The sequence below is a fragment of the Oncorhynchus masou genome, chromosome 15, assembly GCF_036934945.1.
Source record: "Oncorhynchus masou masou isolate Uvic2021 chromosome 15, UVic_Omas_1.1, whole genome shotgun sequence".
NCBI classification, from domain to species: Eukaryota; Metazoa; Chordata; class Actinopteri; order Salmoniformes; family Salmonidae; genus Oncorhynchus; species Oncorhynchus masou.
In genome coordinates, this window is record NC_088226.1 from 995470 (window position 1) to 1014055 (window position 18586).

General features: G+C 46.6%; 1 long non-coding RNA gene across 1 annotated transcript; it reads right to left on the minus strand.

Moving 5' to 3' along the window:
• Positions 1-1392: 1392 nt before the first annotated feature.
• On the minus strand, positions 1393-16680 carry LOC135554932 (uncharacterized). The gene is made up of 3 exons (XR_010457790.1): positions 16596-16680; positions 1644-1736; positions 1393-1516 (listed from the first exon to the last, which is right to left on the minus strand). It is a non-coding gene; the product is annotated as an uncharacterized LOC135554932 (long non-coding RNA).
• Positions 16681-18586: the final 1906 nt, after the last annotated feature.

The window sequence follows — 18586 nt, forward strand, 5'->3', positions numbered from 1 at the left end:
CACCTTATAATCTATGCATTATACATCATACTGCATGACCTAGGCACTAATGGCTGCTAATGTCTATATATTCCTACATGTCTATATATTCCTACATGTCTATATATTCCTACAGCATTATAAGCAGGCAGCATAATGCCTTGTGATTATGAAGCTAAGTGGTATGACCTACATGAAATGCTCTTTAGGAAATTGCGTCAGAGGGCTATACTGTAACGACTTCACGTAGGAGTTCCGCACTCCTGTTAAAGGGACATGTATTTAGCTTTCTTTAAGCTGTAAGCAGTCTATGGACAAGCTCAGACAGTAATCCATGCTTTGGTTTCGGATGGGTGGACTTATAACGCGAACGTCTAACAACCCAAAGGTTGCGTGTTCGAATATCATCACAGGATATTTTAGCATTTTTGCTAATTAGCAACTTTGCAATTGCTTACTACTTTTTAGCTTAATGAGCACATAATGTATAATATAACGATCCTAATGTGGCATCTGGCATAGTAATACTTTGCTTCATAAGGCATTACACATCCTGGTGATAATGCTTTATGCAGTTCCAGATGTTCATGAACAGTTATTAGCACCTATGTTGTGCATCCTGATGCATTATGAATAGAAGGTGTTATTAATGCTCCTATATTGCATTATAAAGAGAACATCCTGTTTGAACTGACCAATCATGCTTTCCTTTGAAAACAGTGGTTTAAATCAAGTCTGATGTAATATTATCGAGAGTCTAAAATGAGTAGTAAAAGACACTTTTCAGAATGTGCCTTGGGGTTGACATGACTGATTATAATGAAGCAAGTCACAAATAATATGTATATTTTATACAGTATTACTGTATCTTATCATATGGTGTTAGGTTTTCTTTTGTTATACAAACGTCCACCGTTTGTTACAGTTCTCCTCTTGACTCCATGTCATTAGGTCCTTGGTTCTTGGTAAAAAATACAAGAGTTACAAATATGCTGAACCAAAAAGACAACGAGCCCCGTCATTTTAGATACCAAGCAAAACAGTTCACCAGTTGTCAGAGGACATAAACAGTACTTACTATTAACTCAAGAGGTTTGGTGACTTGGTCCTTGTCCAAGGCCTGTTTGTCCAATAGAGCAGTGGTTTCCTCTGCAGCTCTGTCAGACATGGGAGGTCCTCCATTCATCTGAGGAGGTCCTGGACTCTGTGCACCAGGAGTCGCTTCCTTAGTCTCATCGTTAACCCTGTTGGAGTAATAAGACATCAACATTCACATTCATGATCCACCATAATACTGTCCCCTAAGAGATAACAGGGTTTCCCAAACTCAGTCCTGAAGGGAGAAATGAGATTGTCATTCAACAGATAATGAAGATCTACCAAAGGAGTCCTCATGTGAAGAATTTACCTGACAACCTTGGGTACATTCAGTGGATGGGAATCAGCATGTGTCTTCTGACAGATTTCAGTGTCTGCTCGGTCATTGTCTGACAGCTTTTCATCCTCCATTCCTAGAACACCTTCCTCTCCTTGGCCACTAAAGTTGAGATTATTACATTGATAAGGATTTAAGTATCTCTATTGGGAAGGATACAAGTGTTCTCCATATCCATAGCCTACATTACAGAGGACTGGCAGGTGATTAGTCATGTGGTACAGTTTACCTGGCATCTCCATTCAGCAGAGGGTTGTCAGCGCATGTCTCTTCATTGTCCATGGGCTGCCTGCTCTCCTCTCCTGGCTCACCTCCTTGGTCACTAAAAGTGAGATTATGATGAGCATGACTGAAAGGATAAGCAAGGCTCTAAAGGCAGGGTCTTTGCTGAAAGTTGTTGCTTGCCAATAGACATTGCTTGTATTTAGAAATACTTTGCCTTCTATAGCAGGGCTTTCCAACCTGTTCCTGGAGAGCTACCCTCCTGTAGGTTCTCTCTCCAACCCTGTTCTTGGAGAGCTACCCTCCTGTAGGTTCTCTCTCCAACCCTGTTCTTGGAGAGCTACCCTCCTGTAGGTTCTCTCTCCAACCCTGTTCTTGGAGAGCTACCCTCCTGTTCTTGGAGGTTCTCTCTCTCAACCCTGTTCTTGGAGAGCTACCCTCCTGTAGGTTCTCTCTCCAACCCTGTTCTTGGAGAGCTACCCTCCTGTAGGTTCTCTCTCCAACCCTGTTCCTGGAGAGCTACCCTCCTGCTACCCTCCTGTAGGTTCTCTCTCCAACCCTGTTCTTGGAGAGCTACCCTCCTGTAGGTTCTCTCTCCAACCCTGTTCTTGGAGAGCTACCCTCCTGTAGGTTCTCTCTCCAACCCTGTTCTTGGAGAGCTACCCTCCTGTAGGTTCTTTCTCCAACTCTGTTCCTGGAAAGCTACCCTCCTGTAGGTTCTCTCTCCATCCCCAGTTGTAACTAACCTGATGCAGCTTTTTAACCAGCTTTCAGGGATGGGCAACTTTGATGGGAGCCACAAAAATCTGAATTCATTATGAGGGACCACAGTGGCTCCTGAGTACCCACATTCACACTCACACATGCAGTCAGAGCCGGCCTTAAGCAACATTTTGCCATGGGGAGTAGAGAACATTTTGCAGATTTAGAGCATGTTTGCTGCAATTCTACTCATTTTGCCATAGGGTGGAGAGAAATATGTGCATGTCAATATGATATCTAAGTGAGAGTGACTTACAAAATCAATGCCCTCTGTAATCAATTTGCCGATGATTACTACAAGTTTAGGTAGCTGGTTAAATAAATTGACCAATCTAAAAAATGGTTAGCTGACATGGCTAATTGAGTGCTTGTCAGTGACTGACATGACAAGAGGAAAACTGCTAATACACAACCACATTTCAAAATTGCACCTTGTGAAGCCACTATCAAGATTCTCTGTTCTGATGAAACGAAGATTGAGCTCTTTGGCCTGAATGCCAAGGGTCACGTCTGGAGATAACCTGGCACCATCCCTAAGGTGAAGCATGGTGGTGGCAGCATCATGCTGTGGGGATGTTTTTCAGAGGCAGGGACTGGGAGACTAGTCAGGATCGAGGAAAAGATGAACGGGGCAAAGTACAGAGAGATCCTTGATGAAAACCTGCTCCAGAGCGCTCAGGACCTCAAACTGGGGACGAAGGTTCACCTTCCAAATGGACAAATACACTAAGCACACAGCCATGACAACGCAGGAATGGGAAAAACTCCCCAAATACAGGTGTGCCAAGCTTGTAGCATAAACAGTCTGAATACTTATGTAAATGTCATTTTTCAGTTTAATATTTTTAATACATTTGCAATAATGTCTAAACAGCTGTTTTTGCTTTGTCATTATGGGGTATTGTGTGTAGACTGATGAGGGAAAACAACTATTTCATCCATTTTAGAATAAGGCTGTAACGTAACAACATGTGGAAAAAGTCAAGGAGTCTGAATACTTTCCGAAGGCCTGTATATGTGAAAAAATACAAATAACAAGAAGACACGTGTCCTCAAACTTGAAAAGCAATATACACATCTCACCTGATGCACCAGAGACAATGGTCCAATGCTCCTGATTCAGAAATAAGATAACATCAATATATTTACTTCTCATAATGAAATAGTTTACATTTGGAATGTTTTTCCCCCTGGTATTGTAGTTTACAAGGTAACTGTACATAAACCTAAACTGCAGTGATAAATAGCCATACTCACAGACCGATCACTTATGGCAGTGTGGTCCACATTGACACAGTCCGGGAGGGTGATGCAGGAGTCGTTGACAGCAATCACATTGTGTGTATGTGTAGTGTTTTTGTGTTGACAAAGTTCATCAAGCCACGTAAACATACAAAAGCATTGGACCCACATCATCAACTCATAGTGAAAGTTATGATATATGGAAGAGGTAGAGCTAACAGTGACGTCTGACTCATTGGGGAAGTCTTGCATCCTTATGCAAATCAGTTTCAGCTCTAGCACTGATATTAAAAACCTGCAAGTAATTGAAACCCTGTTTTCCTTTCACAATTTCCATGGACCTGATTCCTACTAGTGTGGCAGTCTGATAATAGTGTCATGATTCAGTGCACTGTAGGTGGTTTCTGTAGGACCAGGAACTCAGAGAACCAGAGATCAGAGTTGTACCGAGTTAAGTGACATGGCCGGTAACCACTCAGGGCTGCTCATTCTGACCACTAGAAGAGGCTCTTGTTGAATAAATGACACAGACGCCTTGTCTGATTCGAGTCATGTTGAACTTCACCTCAAGGTATATAACTGATTGAATGATTCAATAGGTAAAATGAAGTAGGCTGGTGCATAACATGTTTATAAAGATGATGAACACTCGAGGTTGACTGTGACAATTGACCCTCAGTGAGGGGAGGGTGTGTGGCTAGTGTGTATATTGAAAATAATATAATTATTGTGATCGCTTGTGGTTCATTTCAGAGTGGGAAGACATGGGAAAACATCAATAAACTAATCATCCATTCCATTCCATTACTGTCTATAGGGTGAACACCCATCAGACATCCCACAAAGACAGACATACAGTGCTTTAGACTCAGTACTGTTTGTGTACATGATCACATCTGTGAGGGTCTACAGCAGCTATTGTAGAAACCAGGAGCATTAATGTGTGGCACAAAGGTCACTGTGTGTGTGTGTGTGTGTGTGTGTGTGTGTGTGTGTGTGTGTGTGTGTGTGTGTGTGTGTGTGTGTGTGTGTGTGTGTGTGTGTGTGTGTGTGTGTGTGTGTGTGTGTGTGTGTGTGTGTGTGTGTGTGTGTGTGTGTGTGTGTGTGTGTGTGTGTGTGTGTGTGTGTGTGTGTGAGATATAATGTGTTTGCGTGTGTGTGATAGCACAGGACATCCTCCTGTTGTCTTTGGGAGCTGGTCCATGGAGACAGCGTGACAACCCTCCCATCAGATTGTGTGCGTGAGAGCAGGAGAGCAGGCGCTCAAAGGGCCCTCTGTCATCTGCCCCTTCACACTCACTCTCTCTTTCTCTCTCACACACACGCGCACACCAACAGATAAAGCAGGGGCTGCCAGAAGGAGCATGCTTAATTTACAGATTCACTGGTCCAGCGAGAAAACACAGACAGGAGTCTGTCACTCAATCTGGCCCGATCGCTTTCTCCCTCTTTCTGTCTCTTTACCTTCCCCCTCTCTCTCTCTCTCTCTCTCTCTCTCTCTCTCTCTCTCTCTCTCTCTCTCTCTCTCTCCCAAACTCTCTCTCCCAAACTCTCTCTCTCTCTCTTGCCCTTACTCTATTTCAGGCATGTCCATACCAAAGGCCCATCCATAGAGTTGGAGGAAAATGAAAGCTAAGTAATGTTGAATTACACTCCAAGTGAACATGACATGTTCTCAGTTCCCAAACATACTAGAAACCTACTACCTAATTGACTTGGCCTGAGTTACCAGAGGGGAGGCGACTGGGGGGGGGTCGAGAGAGTAAGGGGCTCCATACAATCATATGATCAATTTTCCATAGATATCATGTGACAGCAGGAGGTATTCACATCCTGCCCAGGCTGTGTTCCAGAAAGAGAGAGCAGCAAGATTTGTGACCTGTTGCCACGAGAAAAGGGCAACCAGTAAAGAACACGCACCATTGTAAATACAACACATATCTATGCTTATTTATTTTATCTTGTGTCCTTTACCATTTGCACATTGTAAAAACACTGTATATATATATAATATGACATTTGTAATGTCTTTATTGTTTTGAAACTTCTGTATGTGTGATGTCTACTGTTAATTTTTATTGTTTATTTCACTTTATATATTATATACCTTACTTGCTTTGGCAATGTTAACATATGTTTCCCATGCCAATAAAGCCCCTTGAATTGAATTGAATTGAGAGAGAGGCCGAGAGAGAGAGAGAGAGAGAGAGAGAGAGAGAAAGTCCCTCTGCTGGGGACAGGCAGCATAAACAGAGAGAGCGAGGTACAGACACAGAGAGAGAGACAGACAGACAGAGAGAGAGAGAGGGACAGACAGAGAGAGAGAGGTATAGACACAGAGAGAGGGACAGACAGACAGAGAGAGAGAGGGACAGACAGAGAGGGAGAGGTACAGACACAGAGAGGGACAGACAGACAGACAGACAGACAGACAGACAGACAGACAGACAGACAGACAGACAGACAGACAGACAGACAGACAGAGAGAGAGAGAGAGGTACAGACACAGAGAGAGGGACAGACAGACAGAGAGAGAGAGAGAGGGACAGACAGAGAGAGAGAGGTACAGATACAGAGAGAGGGAGAGACAGACAGAGAGAGAGAGGGACAGACAGAGAAAGAGAGGTACAGACACAGAGAGAGAGATTATAAACAGAAAGCGGAGAGGAACGTAGAGGAGAGTGAAGCAGGTCTGCTTATAAACACACATCAAGGACTAGCTGCATATCTCTCTCTCCCCAGACCCAGGTTAACAAACAGCTTAGAACAGCCCTGGCCGTGGCTCTATGGGGCTCCACCCAGCTGAATGTATCTCTCTCCCCAGGCCCAGGCTAACAGACAACCTAGAACAGCCCTGGCCTTGGCTCTATGGGGCTCCACCCAGCTGCATGTCTCTCTCTCCCCAGGCTCAGGCTAACAGACAACCTAGAACAGCCCTGGCCTTGGCTCTATGGGGCTCCACCCAGCTGCATGTCTCTCTCTCCCCAGGCCCAGGCCAACAGACAACCTAGAACAGCCCTGGCCTTGGCTCTATGGGGCTCCACCCAGCTGCATGTCTCTCTCTCCCCAGGCCCAGGCTAACAGACAACCTAGAACAGCCCTGGCCTTGGCTCTATGGGGCTCCACCCAGCTGCATGTCTCTCTCTCCTCAGGCCCAGGCTAACAGACAACCTAGAACAGCCCTGGCCTTGGCTCTATGGGGCTCCACCCAGCTGAATGCTCCATTACAATAAACACACTAATACAGGCCAGGTGAAGGGATGTCAAGAGAGACAGAGAGAGAGAGAGAGAGAGAGAGAGAGGGAGACCAAGAGAGACAGAGAGAGAGAGAGAGAGAGAGAGAGAGAGAGAGAGAGGAGACCAAGAGAGACAGAGAGACAGAGAGAGAGAGAGAGAGGGAGACCAAGAGAGACAGAGGGGAGGAGAAACAAAGACTAAATCAAATCATATCAAATTGTATTAGTCACATGCCACGAATACAACAGGTGTTGACCTTACCGTGTAAATGCTTACTTACGAGCACCTAACCAACAATGCAGTTAAAAATATATATATACAAATAAGAATAAGAAATAAAAGTAACAAGTAATTAAAGAGCAGCAGTAAATTACCTCAATTACCGGTTAGTAATTGAGGTAATATGTACATGTAGGTCGAGTTAACAACAGAGAGTGGCAGCGATGTAAAAGAGGGGGCAATGCAAATAGTCTGAGTAGCCATTTGATAAGATGTTCAGGAGTCTTATGGCTTGGAGGTAGAAGCTGTTTAGAAGCCTCTTGGACCTAGACTTGGCACTCCGGTACCGCTTGCCGTGCGGTACCAGAGAACAGTCTATGACTGGGGTGGCTGGAGTCTTCAACCATTTTCAAATCAAATCAAATCAAATTTATTTGTCACATACACATGGTTAGCAGATGTTAATGCGAGTGTAGCGAAATGCTTGTGCTTCTAGTTCCGACAATGCAGTAATAACCAACAAGTAATCTAACTAGCAATTCCTAAACTACTGTCTTATACACAGTGTAAGGGGATAAAGAATATGTACATAAGGATATATGATCGAGTGATGGTACAGAGCAGCATAGGCAAGATACAGTAGATGGTATCGAGTACAGTATATACATATGAGATGAGTATGTAAACAAAGTGGCATAGTTAAAGTGGCTAGTGATACATGTATTACATAAGGATGCAGTCGATGATATAGAGTACAGTATATACGTATGCATATGAGATGAATAATGTAGGGTAAGTAACATTATATAAGGTAGCATTGTTTAAAGTGGCTAGTGATATATTTACATCATTTCCCATCAATTCCCATTATTAAAGTGGCTGGAGTTGAGTCAGTGTCAGTGTGTTGGCAGCAGCCACTCAATGTTAGTGGTGGCTGTTTAACAGTCTGATGGCCTTGAGATAGAAGCTGTTTTTCAGTCTCTCGGTCCCAGCTTTGATGCACCTGTACTGACCTCGCCTTCTGGATGATAGCGGGGTGAACAGGCAGTGGCTCGGGTGGTTGATGTCCTTGATGATCTTTATGGCCTTCCTGTAACATCGGGTGGTGTAGGTGTCCTGGAGGGCAGGTAGTTTGCCCCCGGTGATGCGTTGTGCAGGCCTCACTACCCTCTGGAGAGCCTTACGGTTGAGGGCGGAGCAGTTGCCGTACCAGGCGGTGATACAGCCCGCCAGGATGCTCTCGATTGTGCATCTGTAGAAGTTTGTGAGTGCTTTTGGTGACAAGCCGAATTTCTTCAGCCTCCTGAGGTTGAAGAGGCGCTGCTGCGCCTTCTTCACGATGCTGTCTGTGTGAGTGGACCAATTCAGTTTGTCTGTGATGTGTATGCCGAGGAACTTAAAACTTGCTACTCTCTCCACTACTGTTCCATCGATGTGGATAGGGGGGTGTTCCCTCTGCTGTTTCCTGAAGTCCACAATCATCTCCTTAGTTTTGTTGACGTTGAGTGTGAGGTTATTTTCCTGACACCACACTCCGAGGGCCCTCACCTCCTTCCTGTAGGCCGTCTCGTCGTTGTTGGTAATCAAGCCTACCACTGTTGTGTCGTCTGTCTTTAATCCCTATTCTTTTTAGGGCCTTCCTCTGACACCGCCTGGTATAGAGGTGCTGAATGGCAGGAAGTTTGGCCCCAGTGATGTACTTGTCCATACGCACCACCCTCTGTAGTGCCTTGCGGTCCGAAGCCGAGCAGTTGCCATACCAAGCAGTGATGGGCTGTTCTATGGTGCAGCTGTAGAACCTTTTGAGGATCTGAGGACCCATGCCAAATCTTTTCAGTCTCCTGAGGGGGAATAGGCTTTGTTGTGCCCTCTTCACGGCTGTCTGTTAGTTTGTTGGTGATGTGGACACCAACAAACTTGAAGCTCTCAACCTGCTCCACTACAGCCCCGTCGATGAGAATGGGGTGTGCTTGGTCCTATTTTTCCTGTAGTCCACAATCATCTCCTTTGTCTTGATCACGTTGAGGGAGAGGTTGTTGTCCTGGCACCACACGGCCAGGTCTCTGACCTCCTCCCTATAGACTGTCTCGTTGTTGTCAATGATCAGGCCTACCACTGTTATGTCATCTGCAAACTTAATTATGGTGTTGGAGTCGTGCCTGGCCATGCAGTCATGAGTGAACAGGGAGTACAGGAGGGGACTGAGCACTTACCCCTGAGGGGCCCTCGTGTTGAGGATCAGCGTGGCGGATGTGTTGTTACCTACCCTTACCACCTGGGGCAGCCCGTCAGGAAGTCCAGAATCCACTTGCAGAGGGAGGTGTTTAGTCCCAGGGTCCTTAGCTTAGTGATGAACTTTGTGGGCACTATGGTGTTGAATGCTGAGCTGTAGTAAATGAATAGCATTCTCACATAGGTGTTCCTTTTGTCCAGGTAAGAAAGGGCTGTGTGGAGTGCAATAGAGATTACATCATCTGTGGATCTGTTAGGGCGGTATGCAAATTGTAGTGGGTCTAGGGTTTCTGGGATGATGGTGTCGATGTGAGCCATGACCAGCCTTTCAAAGCACTTTGTGGCTACAGACGTGAGTGCTAAGGCTCGGAAGTAGTTTAGGCAGGTTACCTTAGTGTTCTTGGGCACAGGGACTATGGTGGTCTGCTTGAAACATGTTGGTATTACAGACCCGGACAGAGAGAGATTGAAAATGTCAGTGAAGACACTTGCCAGTTGGTCAGCGCATGACAGACAGAGAGACAGAAAGACAGAGAGACTGAAAGACAGAGACAGAGATTGAGGAACATAACATAGGTCTGTAGATGTTACAGTCCCCAAAGTACCACCCTAGATCTGTGTGAAGACTGTGAACTCAGGCTAAGAAAAGCCTAAAAGTGTTATAGAACTCCACTCAACTACAACAGTCTTCAGCATAATCCCTATTCTTATGGTGTGGGATCAAAGATGAGCACCATCTCCAGAGGAAGGGCAGGCCGGCTGCAGACCCACCACGGCCCTCTGAAGTGCTTTGGTCTCAGGGTCGACCAGGGGTGGAATATGCAGGGAGCTGTAGTGTGTGCTTGCCCGCGTTCGTTTGTCTGTGTGTGTCGGTGTGTGTGTGACCACGGCCAGGACATCTGAAAGGCCATCTCCACACTATGGAGTTTCTTTGTTGAAGAGCTTAAACCAGGTCTGTGTTGTAGAGCTCTAACCAGGTCTGTGTTGTGGAGCTCTAACCAGGTCTGTGTTGTAGAGCTCTAACCAGGTCTGTGTTGTAGAGCTCTAACCAGGTCTGTGTTGTGGAGCTCTAACCAGGTCTGTGTTGTGGAGCTCTAACCAGGTCTGTGTTGTAGAGCTCTAACCAGGTCTGTGTTGTGGAGCTCTAACCAGGTCTGTTTTGTAGAGCTCTAACCAGGTCTGTGTTGTAGAGCTCTAACTAGGTCTGTGTTGTAGAGTTCTAACCAGGTCTGTGTTGTAGACCTCTAACCAGGTCTGTGTTGTAGAGCTCTAACCAGGTCTGTGTTGTAGACCTCTAACCAGGTCTGTGCTGTGGAGCTCTAACCAGGTCTGTGTTGTGGAGCTCTAACCAGGTCTGTGTTGTGGAGCTGTGTTGTGGAGCTCTAACCAGGTCTGTGTTGTGGAGCTAACCAGGTCTGTGTTGTAGGTCTGTGTTGTAGAGCTCTAACCAGGTCTGTGTTGTGGAGCCTCGTCTCAACCAGGTCTGTGTTGTAGAGCTCTAACCAGGTCTGTGTTGTGGAGCTCTAACCAGGTCTGTGCTGTGGAGCTCCTCACGACCAGGTCTGTGTTGTGGAGCTCTAACCCCCCTTAAATGATTTAGATGCACTATTGTAGGTCTGTCTGTTTGTGGAGCTCTAACCAGGTCTGTGTTGTTGTAGGAGCTTAACCCTGCTCGCCTCCCTACCACTGAGGAAGTACAGTTCCCGCTCAGCCCAGTCAAAACTGTTCGCTGCTCTGGCCCCCAATGGTGGAACAAACTCCCTCACGACGCCAGTCTGTGTTGTAGAGCTCTAACTAGGTCTGTGTTGTAGAGCTCTAACCAGGTCTGTGTTGTGGAGCTCTAACGTCTCACATCACGCTCTCACGTCACCCCGCTCCTCCGCTCTCTCCACTGGCTTCCAGTTGAAGCTCATCCGCTACAAGACCATGGTGCTTGCCTGGAGCTGTGAGGGGAACGGCACCGCAGTACCTCCAGGCTCTGATCAGGCCCTACACCCAAACAAGGGCACTGCGTTCATCCACCTCTGGCCTGCTCGCCTCCCTACCACTGAGGAAGTACAGTTCCCGCTCAGCCCAGTCAAAACTGTTCGCTGCTCTGGCCCCCCAATGGTGGAACAAACTCCTCACGACGCCAGGACAGCGGAGTCAATCACCACCTTCCGGAGACACCTGAAACCCCACCTCTTTAAGGAATACCTAGGATAGGATAAAGTAATCCTTCTCACCCCCCCCCCTTAAATGATTTAGATGCACTATTGTAAAGTGGCTGTCCACTGGATGTCATAAGGTGAATTCACCAATTTGTAAGTCGCTCTGGATAAGAGCGTCTGTGACTTAAATGTAAATGTAAATGTCTAACCAGGTCTGTGTTGTGGAGCTCTAAAACCAGGTCTGTGTGTTGTAGAGCTGGTCTGGACCTTAAACCAGGTCTGTGTTGTAGAGCTCTAACCAGGTCTGTGTTGTCTGTGTTGTAGAGCTCTAACCAGGTCTAAAACCAGGTCTGTGTTGTGGAGCTCTAGGTCTGTGTTGTTCTGTGTTGTAGAGCTCTAACCAGGTCTGTGTTGTGGAGCTCTAACCAGGTCTGTTTTGTAGAGCTCTAACTCTGTGTTGTACTCTGTGTTGTAGAGTTCTAACCAGGTCTGTGTTGTAGACCTCTAACCAGGTCTGGTCTGTGTTGTAGAGGTCTGTGTTGTGGAGCTCTAACTAGGTCTGTGTTGTACCAGGTCTGTGTTGTGGAGCTCTAACGGTCTGTGTTGTGGAGCTCTAACACATCACGCTCTCCACGTCACCCCACGCTCCTCCGCTCTCTCCACTGGCTTCCAGTTGAAGCTCTCATCCGCTACAAGACCATGGTGCTTGCCTACGGAGCTGTGAGGGGAACGGCACCGCAGTACCTCCAGGCTCTGATCAGGCCCTACACCCAAACAAGGGCACTGCGTTCATCCACCTCTGGCCTGCTCGCCTCCCTACCACTGAGGAAGTACAGTTCCCGCTCAGCCCAGTCAAAACTGTTCGCTGCTCTGGCCCCCCAATGGTGGAACAAACTCCCTCACGACGCCAGGACAGCGGAGTCAATCACCACCTTCCGGAGACACCTGAAACCCCACCTCTTTAAGGAATACCTAGGATAGGATAAAGTAATCCTTCTCACCCCCCTTAAATGATTTAGATGCACTATTGTAAAGTGGCTGTTCCACTGGATGTCATAAGGTGAATTCACCAATTTGTAAGTCGCTCTGGATAAGAGCGTCTGCCAAATGACTTAAATGTAAATGTCTAACCAGGTCTGTGTTGTGGAGCTCTAACCAGGGCTGTGTTGTGGAGCTTAAACCAGGTCTGTGTTGTAGAGCTCTAACTAGGTCTGTGTTGTAGAGCTCTAACCAGGTCTGTGTTGTGGAGCTCTAACGTCTCACATCACGCTCTCACGTCACCCCGCTCCTCCGCTCTCTCCACTGGCTTCCAGTTGAAGCTCTCATCCGCTACAAGACCATGGTGCTTGCCTACGGAGCTGTGAGGGGAACGGCACCGCAGTACCTCCAGGCTCTGATCAGGCCCTACACCCAAACAAGGGCACTGCGTTCATCCACCTCTGGCCTGCTCGCCTCCCTACCACTGAGGAAGTACAGTTCCCGCTCAGCCCAGTCAAAACTGTTCGCTGCTCTGGCCCCCCAATGGTGGAACAAACTCCCTCACGACGCCAGGACAGCGGAGTCAATCACCACCTTCCGGAGACACCTGAAACCCCACCTCTTTAAGGAATACCTAGGATAGGATAAAGTAATCCTTCTCACCCCCCCCTCTTAAATGATTTAGATGCACTATTGTAAAGTGGCTGTTCCACTGGATGTCATAAGGTGAATTCACCAATTTGTAAGTCGCTCTGGATAAGAGCGTCTGCCAAATGACTTAAATGTAAATGTAAATGTCTAACCAGGTCTGTGTTGTGGAGCTCTAACCAGGTCTGTGTTGTGGAGCTTAAACCAGGTCTGTGTTGTAGAGCTCTAACTAGGTCTGTGTTGTAGAGCTCTAACCAGGTCTGTGTTGTGGACCTTAAACCAGGTCTGTGTTGTAGAGCTCTAACTAGGTCTGTGTTGTAGAGCTCTAACCAGGTCTGTGTTGTGGAGCTCTAACCAGGTCTGTGTTGTAGAGCTCTAACCAGGTCTGTGTTGTAGAGCTCTAACTAGGTCTGTGTTGTAGAGTTCTAACCAGGTCTGTGTTGTAGACCTCTAACCAGGTCTGTGTTGTAGAGCTCTAACCAGGTCTGTGTTGTAGACCTCTAACCAGGTCTGTGCTGTGGAGCTCTAACCAGGTCTGTGTTGTGGAGCTCTAACCAGGTCTGTGCTGTGGAGCTCTAACCAGGTCTGTGTTGTGGAGCTCTAACCAGGTCTGTGTTGTGGAGCTCTAACCAGGTCTGTGTTGTGGAGCTCTAACCAGGTCTGTGTTGTAGAGCTCTAACCAGGTCTGTGCTGTGGAGCTGTAACCAGGTCTGTGCTGTGGAGCTCTAACCAGGTCTGTGCTGTGGAGCTGTAACCAGGTCTGTGCTGTGGAGCTCTAACCAGGTCTGTGTTGTAGAGCTCTAACCACGTCTGTGCTGTGGAGCTCTAACCAGGTCTGTGTTATAGCGCTCTAACCACGTCTGTGCTGTGGAGCTCTAACCAGGTCTGTGTTGTGGAGCTCTAACCAGGTCTGTGTTGTAGAGCTCTAACCACTGTAATACACATAAACATGCTAAATGTACTTTTATACACACACCATGTAGTTAGTATGTAGCCTACATGTCTAGATTAACGTAAGACTCACAAAATAAAGTTCATTACATAGTCATAGAGAGTTATTTAAGGGTACTACGAGTAGAGGTGGCATGGAATATGCTAACCCACAAATCCCCATACCTCATCCCCCTTTCCCATATCTCAGCCTCTTCTAGACCGGGCCAAACCCCCTCCTCGTCCAAAAACCACATCTCTCTCTCTCTCTCTCTCTCTATGCAGCGATGAAGCAGAGCAACCTGAGCTCTCTGAGAAAGTCTTATAAAAGGGAGGGAAAAAAACAATCACATCAAGCACATTGACCACCTCTCCCTCACACCCTGATCTGGGACATCCAAGACAACCTGTGTGTGTGTGTGTGTGTGTGTGTGTGTGTGTGTGTGTGTGTGTGTGTGTGTGTGTGTGTGTGTGTGTGTGTGTGTGTGTGTGTGTGTGTGTGTGTGTGTGTGTGCGTGTGCGTGTGTGTGTGCATGCTTTGTGTGCCCAGGGGCCTATCTTCACGTGCATTGATTACAGGAACTGAATGTAGCATAGGCTACTCATGTCACAGTCATTTCCTGTACTATGTCACAGTGATGCACTGCTTATTCACGTACAGTTAGGTCACGTATTGCACAACCGTAGCAAGTCACTTGGACAGCCCCTATGAATCCGTTATCTAGAGAAGAATCTCCTGAGAGGGATCTCTGTCAAACAAACAAATCACTCTTTCTGAGCCGCTGCCTTGTGGTAAAACGTGTTAAACTCTCTCTTTTTGTGTTGTTTAACCCCTCTCTCTTCTCCCCTTCTCTTTCTCTCTGTTCTCATCCTTCCTCTCCCATTCTCCTCCTCTATTGTCTCCCTTTTACACTCTCTCCCTCTCTCTCCACCTCTTCTTTCTCTCTCATCTACACTTCTCTCTCTGTCCCTTTCTCTCTGTTCTCATCCTTCCTCTCCCATTCTCCTCCTCTATCGTCTCCCTTTTACACTCTCTCTCTCCACCTCTTCTTTCTCTCAACTCATCTCCCCTTCTCTTTCTCTCTTTCTCATCCTTCCTCTCCCATTCTCCTCCTCTATTCTCTCCTTTTTACACTCTCTCTCCACCTCTTCTTTCTCTCTCATCTCATCTATACTTCTCTCTCTCCCTTTCTCTCTGTTCTCATCCTTCCTCTCCCATTCTCCTCCTCTATTGTCTCCCTTTTACACTCTCTCTCTCCACCTCTTCTTTCTCTCTCATCTACACTTCTCTCTGTTCCTTTCTCTCTGTTCTTCTCCTTCTTCTCCCCTCTCTCTATCATTCTCTTCTCCTCTCTTTTCTCCCTTTTACTCTCTCTCTACAACTCTCTCCCCCCTCTCGCTACCCCTCTTCTTCCTCTCCCTTCTCCCTCTTCCCTTGTTGAGCCTTGTTGGCGTGGGCTCTAGTTCTGTTCCTTCGCTCAGTGAACCCAGGGTAAAGAGGGTCTTGTTACACCAGTAGTGGCCCTTCTGATAAAGCCCAGTATTGTGAAGGATAACCCTCAGAAACAATCAGGATTTCACACAGACAGCACAGTGTGTATTTCTGCAGTCCCTAAACACAAATGTAAACACACCAAGAACATTCACACACACTCCCATTGTAACGACGTTCTTCATTTGTCGAAAGAGAGTCGGACCGAAATGCAGCGTGTTTGTTACTCATGTCTATTAGTGAAAACAAATAACGAAACTATACATGAAAATAACGAATAAATACAAAACAACAAAACGGAACGTGAAACCTATTACAGCCTGACTGGTGAAACTAACACAGAGACAGGAACAATCACCCACGAAATACAAAGCGAAACCCAGGCTACCTAAATACGGTTCCCAATCAGAGACAACGAGAATCACCTGACTCTGATTGAGAACCGCCTCAGGCAGCCAAACCTAAGTAACACACACCCCTAATCAGCTACAATCCCAATAACTTAAAAAAACCACTAAGAATACAACAAACAATAAACCCATGTCACACCCTGGCCTGACTAACTAATAAACTAAAACACAAAATACTAAGACCAAGGCGTGACACCCATACAGTACAATCGCTCAAACACACAACACTCCAGGTCAGAGAATGTATTATTACTGTGCGCTGCACTGATGTGCTGGAAGTAAATATCAGGACAAAACTCACATCAGGTTACAAACTCTCTACAGGTTGTTTTCCTTCCTTTGTACTGAATAATTGCCTTACCCTGGTGTGCACTGCTTCCTCTCTTTCACTACTAAAGCCAGCTAGCTACCTCACCACCGATGACTGACGGACACCAGAGATTGGGAAAGGGGAGCAGAAGTAACAGTGGTATAAACGACCTAGAATGGGAATGTCCTTCTTCTCTCTCACCTCCATGTTTATGTATGGAAGGAACCCAGCTCTTAAGCTGTCCACATTTGGGTGAGCCGTGCTCTTAAATAAACATGGGCTTTGTTGGGATAAACCATTGTCTGTCCTCTATTGTCCCGCGGGATCAGTGAGGTGCTCAGGTACTCACCTGAATGGAGGGGGGACAGGTCAGCACACGTCACGGATGGAAGTTGGAACACGAGGCCAAGAGAGGGAGCGAGGGTGGCTGAAAGTGCTGTCCAGACAGGCAGGCTCCTCCTGGTGCCTGGAATGCTTCCATACGGCTGTCATCATTCCTCATCATTGCTCATCATTTCCGGTGATTGCGGAGGATTCCAGAGGATTCCCGACATCGGTTTCTCCATCCATCACTGGCCACCAAAGGGAAGAGGAACAGTAACTACAAGAGAGATGTTGTCATAACTCAACACCCTCGGGTCACACTAATAACCATGGTCACAGCAGGCAGACGGATCGCTGTGAGACCGTGTCATTCTGTCAATGGGCCAATTACTGCAATAGCTGTTAACACTCACATCCTGTGACCTTTGGCCTAGTGTGCCTGTACACCGACTTTAGAATAGGGTGTTATAAGCAGGCTGTACAGTTTGAGAGAAGTATAGAAACGAAGTGGTTGAGCGACATGTTTGCCACTGTTCTAATGAGGACAGAGATAATATAAGTGGTTCATGCGTGTGGATGTCACCCCATTTTAACACCGATTATTGTCTTTGTCTTGTATCAGCACTCAGCGTGACAACACCTTGTGTATCCAAGCCATTCCTACATCTTGGCTTAACTTGTTGCCAAGACACACACACACTCTCTCACATACAAACGCACACACATACACACGTTGGTCCCTGTGGCCTCAACCCCACTAGGTTGTCCAGTTCTGCTTGTTGTTTTAGCTGTGAACACGGGAGAGGAATTACTGGTACTAACCACTGCACTGATACCACCTTCCTCTCCATCACTGACACCACACACATACTGTACACACATGCGCACTCTCAAACACACCACACACACACACTTTAGTCCAATTCTTTGTAATAGTTGACACACTGTATGACCCAAAAAAAAAACATCTCACAGCACCACGCAACAGCAACAATAGGGGAAAGCCATTATGTCAACGTCAACGACATAATTGTTTGCAGACATTCTCTAAAATGGACTGGTCTAGTGTCAGCTCGTCGCTGGCAGACTGCAGATGAATAAGTGCAGAGAAATGGAGAACTGCAGAGCAGATACATCTGTTACTCTACATGGCTCTTCAGCCTCTATAAACAGACCCTGGATGTGTCTCAAGTGCACCCTATTACCTACCTAGTGCACTACTTTTGGCCTGGGCCTTGTGGAATGGGGTGCCATTTGAGATACAGGCACTGAGTGTCATGTCATGGTAACATGTCAGAGTGTGAGGGAGTGTGAGGCTCTGTGGACTGACCCTGACCCTGGGACCCAGATGGTTGGTTTGTGTCTCCTCCCTCGTCCCCGACACCTCACTATTCCTTACCATGCTTTCACTCTCCAGCCCTTGTTTTCACATTCCAATCGGTCCTTAATGACCCACAATGCCTGGCGTATAGTATATACACACAAGCATGCATGCACTTGAGTACGTAAACACAAACACACACCCACAGGCATGCAGACACATACACACACACACCCACCCACCCACCAGGCATGTAGTCTCTCATCCTTTAGACCGTACAGTATAAACACATTGCTTGATTTCTCTATCAACATGGTGTCTTGTCTCTGTCCTACAGATAACATTGTTTTTTAGCTCCATGTTTTGTCATAGTCCAACACATTCCTTAGGAACCTTTAGACATTCTTACCTGTCGGGACTAATCTAGCTGTTTATGTTCATGTGTGAACTGAGGGGTCAAAGTGGCCCGATAACCTTGACATAGATAGTGGTAGCACTTGATAGCATACCACCCTCAGGGTAATGAACCCGGGAACGTCCTGTTTCACACCGTCAGACACTGTAAAATAACATCCACACATTGAGCAGCCATATACATCCGACAGAATGACTTCCAGGTAGGTAAATAGGGGTCTGTGGTGTTATTCACCGTCCTCAGAGTTAGGCTGTTTATCACACATCCCAGGCCCCAAGAG